This window comes from Tribolium castaneum, chromosome 1 (assembly GCF_031307605.1).
Source record: "Tribolium castaneum strain GA2 chromosome 1, icTriCast1.1, whole genome shotgun sequence".
Taxonomy (NCBI): domain Eukaryota; kingdom Metazoa; phylum Arthropoda; class Insecta; order Coleoptera; family Tenebrionidae; genus Tribolium; species Tribolium castaneum.
The window spans coordinates 2,997,145-3,005,242 of record NC_087394.1 but is presented as its reverse complement, the minus strand read 5'-3'; positions in this window follow the sequence as shown (position 1 = coordinate 3,005,242).

Sequence of the window (8,098 nt, the reverse complement as noted above, 5' to 3'; positions counted from 1 at the left end):
TTTTGCAAAATTTTAAAACTTGCAAAATTAATGTCATTTTTCACATAATTTTGTAAAATGTTGGCTTACTTTAAAAAAAAATTAAGCACTAATTAAGTTGTATCCTGAATAAACGCTTAGAAGATGTAAATTTTTGATCTTTTTTGTCCAAATCTGATAATTTTTGCGTTCTATAGTTTAAGAAAAACAAAAAAAACTTACTTTTGAGTCTAAAAAAAAGTTTAAAATTTCTGAATTTACAAAAACAATGTGATTTTTGACCGAATTCTGTAATTTATTGACTTACTTTGTAAAGAATAATTAAGTTTTAATAATTTTTTTGTTATAGTTTAATAAAAACAAGAAGAATAACGTAATTTTTTGTCTTAAAACAAGTTTACACTCTTAAAACTTCCAAAAATATTGTCATTTTTGACATAATTCAGTGACTTATTGGCTTATTTTTTAAGAAATTTTGGGCAATAATTAAGTTTTTTTCTGAATAAAGGATTAGAAAAGGTAAATTTTAGGTAATTTTTGATCAAATCTAATAAATTTTGCGTTCTGGTTTAACAAAAACAAAATGAAAAACTTGGTTTTTGGTCAAAAAAAGTATTCAAATTTTCAAAACTTGCAAAAATAATGTGATTTTTGACAAAATTTTGTAATTTATTAACGTAAATTTTTGATCATTTTTACTAAATTTGATGATTTTTTTGTTCTAGTTCAATAAAAACTGTAAGAATAAGATAATTTTTGTCTAAAAAAGTGTTTAAATTTTCAGAACGTGTAAAAATAATGTAATTCTAACGTAAGTCAGTGACTTATTAGCTTATTTTATAAAAAAAATTGCCCAAAAATTGTGTTTTGCTAAATAAACGCTAAGAAAGAAGAAATTTTTGGTCATTTTTGATTAAATTTGATGATTTTTATTCTAGTTTAATAAAAACAAGAAGAATAACTTAATTTTTAGTCAAAAAACGTGTTTAAATCCTCAGAACTGGCAAAAATTATAAAATTTTGACATAATTTTGTGACTTATTGTCTTGTTTTATAAGAAATTTTGCGCAATAATTGTATTTTTGCTAAATAAACGCTTAGAAAAAAAAATTTTTCATCAAATTTTCGACCAAATTTAGTAATTTTTGGTCTAAAAACGTATTTAAATCTTCAGAACTTGCAAAAATAGTATAATTCTGTGACTTATTGGCTTATTTTATAAGAAATTTAGCGCAATAATTGAGTTTTAGCTGAATAAACACTTAAAAAAATTAACTCATTTGTCATTGTTGACCAAATTTTGTAATTTTTTCGTTCTAGTTTTCTAGAAATACAAAAAAACTTGATTTTTGGTCTAAAAACGTGTATAAGTCGTCAGAACTTGTAAAAATAATGTAATTTTTGACGAAATTTTGTAATTTATTGGCTTACGTTTTAACTTTTACGCGTGGGCTTGCCGGGCCCGAAATTCCCAGAGATAAGGTTTTTTCTGGGCATCGGATCGGTTTCAGGTTCATTCATGGGTCGAGATACCATCAAAATATTTGGGATGGGTCTGCATCAGGACACGATGGTCCAATGCATCATTTAGGGCCAGTTTTAAAAATTTGCAGTTTCCATTCATAAAAATTTGTTTCATGATTAATCTAACTGTGTCAAATGACACTTGTTTGGATTTGACTTAATTTTATAGCTTTGATGTTTATTCATGTGTTAGGCAGGACAGGTGTGCTCATATACATAACCATTTGCATGCACTGGAAGTTGTACACGACTCGGTTATGCTATTGGAACACAACATTGAACTGCAAATTGAACACTCAAATTACAGGGAATTAGCGCACTAATTAATGACGAACTCGCCTGAGATCGCTCGCTTCCTGTAGGAGAGATTGTCTCCCGATAGGAATATTTCACTCAAGCCAAGTTAGAAAAATGCGATTTTGTGGCAAAAAATTAATTATTCACAAGTGGGTCTCTAAGGGTGTTTATCTATTATCTGCCCGATAATTTCAGCAATTTGCATACATTAGCAAAATTCACTTACTTGTAGTTTTATTGCTTTTTTATTTTATTAAATTACTTTTCATGTTCGCACGCTGGAGCCATGTATGCATTTTCTCAGATTGTATCGGTGCTTATTTTTGCAAAATTATGTTATCAAAATGATGTTCACTTTTATCTTCAAATCTTTATTTTCGTGGAGGTCAGACACGTGCGAGATGTTTCTTAAAAAGTGAGCAAAAACTGTCCATGGAAGAAAATTAAAAATTATTGAACTAATTATTTCATTTCGTCCAAAACCGTTGAATCTTCTATCTCAAAAACATTAAATTACAGGTCTGTTTTTTATAAATGTTAAGTGGCTTTAAAAAAAAGACGAAAAAAAACAAGTAATAAATGTTTAGTAAGTCAATTTACCAATTATGTCATTGAAGGAGTAAAAAGCTTTTAAAAGCCTTCAGCTTTACAAATTACTGAGTCTTGTTTACGTGAGTCAATTATCGTTTTTGACACTAACACTGCATTTACAGTAAAACCTCTCAACAGCGGACACCGATAGGAAACTTTTAATTGTCCGTTGTGAAGAGATGTCCGTTATTCGGAGATGTTCATTAAAAAAGTTTTCACTGTACTTGCCTATTTTACATAAAAGTAAATTTTAAGCTTAGTGATTTGGAAAACTTATTTAATATTAACTTACTAAATAAAATTTTCTAACTTTTTTAATAAGAAATCGATGCTCTGAAAGTTGAGAAAAAGGATTTTGCTTATATATAGTTTCAATAATGTACAAATTCTTTAAAAGATTGTTATTAAAAATTTTAAAAAATGTTTTTCTTAAAAAACACCTAGAATTTTGTGGTGTATTTAAAATTAATAGTTGGAAATAAAATCCTAACTCAAAATAATACCATAATGACGATATTTTGCGAAATTGTGGTTTGATATATTTTCGATGAATAAAGTAAAAATAAGGTGTTTCATTTAAAAATAATAAGTTATTTTTTCATATTCTTATTTTCAAACAAAAATTGTATTTCTATACTTTTATAATTTTTTTAGAATCAAGTTAAACAGAAAATTATTATTATTATTATTATTGTTATTATTATTATTATTATTATTATTATTATTATTATTATTATTATTATTATTATTATTATTATTATTATTATTATTATTATTATTATTATTATTATTATTATTATTATTATTATTATTATTATTATTATTATTATTATTATTATTATTATTATTATTATTATTATTATTATTATTATTATTATTATTATTATTATTATTATTATTATTATTATTATTATTATTATTATTATTATATACAACTTATCCAGAGGTAATAAAATTTTATTAATTCGATAATTTATTTACAATAAGGTATGCATGTGTTACACCACAAAAAAATTTTTTTTTATAAAAACATTAAATTTGACTCGTATTACTGTTTAAAAAAATCAAGTCGGCATTGTATTTCCAGAACAAATGGAGATAGAAATTTGATAAACATCTCTGAGATGATAGAATATTAACATTTTTAAGCATATACCAAGTATCAATAAGTTTTGGTAAATAGTTTTTATAATATCTAACTGTATCTATACTTTTTAGCGACCCTGTATATATAAAGTTCATTTTCTACGCGTCATAATTAAATTATTTAAGTTTAATGTTTTATTATTTTTAAATAAACCGTTTTGTCAAAGGAAACTACCGTTTTTTTTATTTTTATTCAAAATAAATAAATATTTATCGAAAAAAACAGAAAAAATAAAAATAATATTTGCTTTACTTATCTAAAAATTAACTAAGGTTGCTTTATTTTGAAAACCTCAGGAAAACTTCGAAAAAATATATAATACGTAAAATTGAATAGGGAATTATTTATTTAATAAAAACATTGACATTTCTCAACGAGTTTTACAAAATTTTGTATTTATCTCGTCGGCAAATCTGTTTTTTATCTTGGCTTTACGTCTAGAACAGAAAAAAAAACAACATGCACAAATACAGTCACGATCATAAACAATGACACCCCTCCCAACCGAGCCGCACATCAAAAATGCAAAAATGTTAGGTCACAACTTTCAAAAAACAGGATACAAACTGTTCAGCGAGTTTATACAATATCCAGTTAGTTTATGAACCAACCAAATGTTCACCAAAAAGATCTGTGGCTGACATTTTAGGGGTGTCATTCTTTTTTATCGTGCTTGTACATAACTATACAATATTCAAACTCGAAATTTTTTAAAGTTGTACTGTTTAAACTCTAGCTTTATCTAAGTGCTTTTATTTAAAAAAATATTAAAAAGCTTAATTATTGCAAAAACACTCAACGAAGTAAGAACTCCAAGCCTTCACTTCACTCCACCTAGACGTATCTTGATCAACTTATTTTTAGATCCCGTCATACCGTCATTTTTTCTTTTGGTCGGATTCTTGCCTTGACTGGCACCTTTTGATTGTGATTAGTGGTCAAAGAAAAATTCTCCTTCCAGGCCAATTATTGCAAACACTCGCCACACCAGTGTGAGAACTTGAAGACAACCAAAGAAATAATAATCGTTCTGCGTCAACGGTGAGAAAAGTCCGTATTATAGTGCAAGAAACGTCAAGTCATCGGGCGTCCTCGCCAGGCCCGGACTCGCCCACGCGAAAATTTCAAGTTTTAGTGTTACTTTCTCCCAGAGGGCTCACTACTGTCCTGCCTAACGGTAGCTCTCTATCGGAGGTCGAGCCTCTTCCTCCCATCCCGTTAATGCCAACCTATAACTACTGTCAGATAACCATCGACCATCACAACTTGGAGTTTTTGCTCAATTATTCCAACACACCAATTCGAGACTGTTATTTTTTAAATGCACCACATTGGGAGATAACATCGTCTGTCGACATAATAAGACCAAATTGCACTCAAATCGCCCCAAAGGGCTTGAGCGAATTATTATTTGGATGATTGGAAGCACCTCAGTCATTGTCCTAGATTTTCATATTTTGATTTATCGCTCGAAAATCAATTAACTCGAGGATGTCGTATTTAAATTAGTTTGGTTTTTTCACACTGATTTAAACACATGTCTGGCTGATTGCATAATTACTAGAAAATTGTTTGGGACACCTTTCTGGAAAACGCCGCCAATCACAAAACCGTTACCTGTTACTGAAGGTAAACTTTTTATCCAAAAATATCTCAGATTCTTGGTGACATTTCTGGGAACAGAAATGATCCGATAAATAATATTCACACTAGGCATAACGCCATCAATTAGACGGCAAACAAAGCCAAATTACATAAATTACAATGCAAATGAACAATAGAATAATTTAACAAATTTATCGTTGTTGCTAACATTAATTAGCGCCAGTCCAAACAAATCCAAATAATTTATTCATGCACTAATGATAATTATTATAATTGTTATTGAGGCTGACACTCGATATTTATGGAAATTGTCGCCAGATTTAATGACTTGTTACTGTAAATGGCGTCTAATTACCGCCGCTACAAGAATGCGACAAAAGCTATCATAATCTCTTCTATTTTAATTAATTTTGTAAACAAATTAGCGAGACGACCAAACCTGGTGGTCTTTCTATTCTGGATGTCAAATTAAAAAAAAACAGGTAAACAAAACTGATAAAAGAAACGAAACTAATCTACAAACAAAGGCAAGAGAAAAAAACGAGAATTTGTGTTTAAGTTTCTAATGTTTTCTGAACATTGAATTTTATTTAATAAATTGGGGGTGACAGAAGCATTGACTTATAACAAATATTTGTGATTTATTTTGTTCATTCCATTTTTTGGTTCAAAAAATTGAATTATCTTAGAAATAACAACGTATATTTTTTAGTTTAAAAAAAAATTTTTTTTTAATTTTTTTTAGTAATATTTTTTAGAAGAAAATTCTCCTTAGAGGTTTCACTGTAGGTTCATATCTCAAAGTACCATTAATTAATTTAAATTTACTTTATTTTGGCAACTTTTTAAGTAACAACTAAGAACAAATATGTCGCCAAAATTGCCAAAGAAAATACCAAACTGTCATTGTTAAATATGCCGAAAAATGACCAAAATATCTTCAAAAATAAACATAAAAAACTTTTTTGTAACAAATTTCTCAGTTTTAAATGAGAAAACTGCCAAAGAATCTTTCACTTAAAGCATAATACCTACCTATTTTTTTGTTTTTTTTTTTAGGTTTAAAGTCAAAATTTGTAAAATAGACAGAAAAAATAATAAGGTTGAGCCGAATATGTATTACTTTTACCTTGTTTAATTATTTAAGCAATGCCATAAATTTATTCTAAGCAATACATAATTTTTTGTATTTTTTTTTTTTTTGGTTTAAAGCAAAAAACGCACTTAGTATTTACCAAGTTTTGTAAAAAACAAGAAAAAATTACAAAATTAAGCCGAACATTTATTACTTTTGCCTTGTTTAATTATTTCGGTAATGTCTTTTTTTTTCAAAAAAATTTCAAAAAAAAGTTGATAGAAAAACCTCAAAATTCGATTAAAACTATTAGTTACTTTTGTCAAAAAATTAATCGAGAAATGCGTAATTTGAAAAAATTGTAATTGTTACTGTAATCTTTTGCAACGTTTAAGCATGTTTTAAAACAATATTTTCAGTCTTTCCGAATTTTTTTTAATGAGATTTTGCTAAACCGATCCAAAAAATTACTAAATATATATTATCAAAAATAACATTGTATTAATTTCGACTTTTTAAGCTTTTCAACGTACGCAATTTTTTTTTTAATTTTGTTAAAAATACTTAATTTCAAAAATCAATACAATTATTTTAAAAACACCGGTTTTATTTCCCAAAATCACTAAATTCTGTTGAAATAAGTTACACTATTTTATATTTTGCGTGTTTCATACAATTATTTCGCAAAATTTGTAAAAACAGACCAAAGATATATCAAATTACGCCAAAAAGTATGTTAAATTTAAGCAATTTTTGAAGAAAAAAGCAAGTTTTTTAACTGTATTGCCAAACAAACAAAAAACTTGATCGAAAATGGTGTTTTTAAAATAAATTCTCAGTTTTTGTTTTATGAAATTTTGCTAAATAAGACCAAAAAATTAACAAACTGAGACAATATTAACATTTTTTTCTAGAACGTTTTGTTTTGCTAAAGTTGTTCAAAAAAATACAAAATTAAATTTAAAACTATTTGCAATCCTATATTTTAATTAAGTTTTGATCAAAATTTCGTCAAAAAATTAAGAGCAAAAACATAAAGTGTGAAAAAAATTGTGTTATTTTTATCATTTTCAACGTCCAACCATATTTTCACTTCTGAAAAATTAATTAAAAAGTCACTTTTGGAGCATCTTAGCTTCTTTCGAATTTGTTTTACCTATATGGTTTATTAGTCAAAAAATAAATGAATTGGTTTTAAAATACTAGTTGTGTTTTGAAAACTCACTAAATTCTGTTAGAAATTTTATTGTTTTCATCTTCTTATGTGTTTTAATAACACAAAATTTTGTTAAAAAAGGCCAAAACTAAGGCACGCTAAGTCAAAAGTATGTTAAATTTACCTTTTTACATTAAATTAAGAACGTTTTTAAAAAAAAACAAGTTTTATTTAACAAACAACCTGGTTTAAAATGATGTTTTTTAAGCTAAAATTTTAGTTTTATTTAAGATTTTGCTAAAACAGACCAAAAAAATCACTTATTTAAGACAATAGTTGATAATTTTTTTAAAATGCTCGAATATTTTTTAAGCAGACAAACCGAAAATGACAAGATTTAAATTAAACATATGTTTTATTTTTGTTTTTTAAAGTGTTAAGTAAGTTTTTGAAAAAATCAGATAGATAGTATAATCATTTGTTGCCAAATTTTAAAATAACTCGCCTAATAATCGAAAACCACAATCAAACTTGATATAAATTAAAAAAAAACAAAATCCATAAAAGGTGTGAATGTTTTCAGAATTCTTCTTGAATCAGAGTTAATTACAATTATTTAAGTAATTAATTAAAAATATTATTTTCTTATATTAAATACTTATTACTTAATACTTAATATATTAAAAATTGCAACAAGCAATTCAATTATGAATTATTTCAAGCA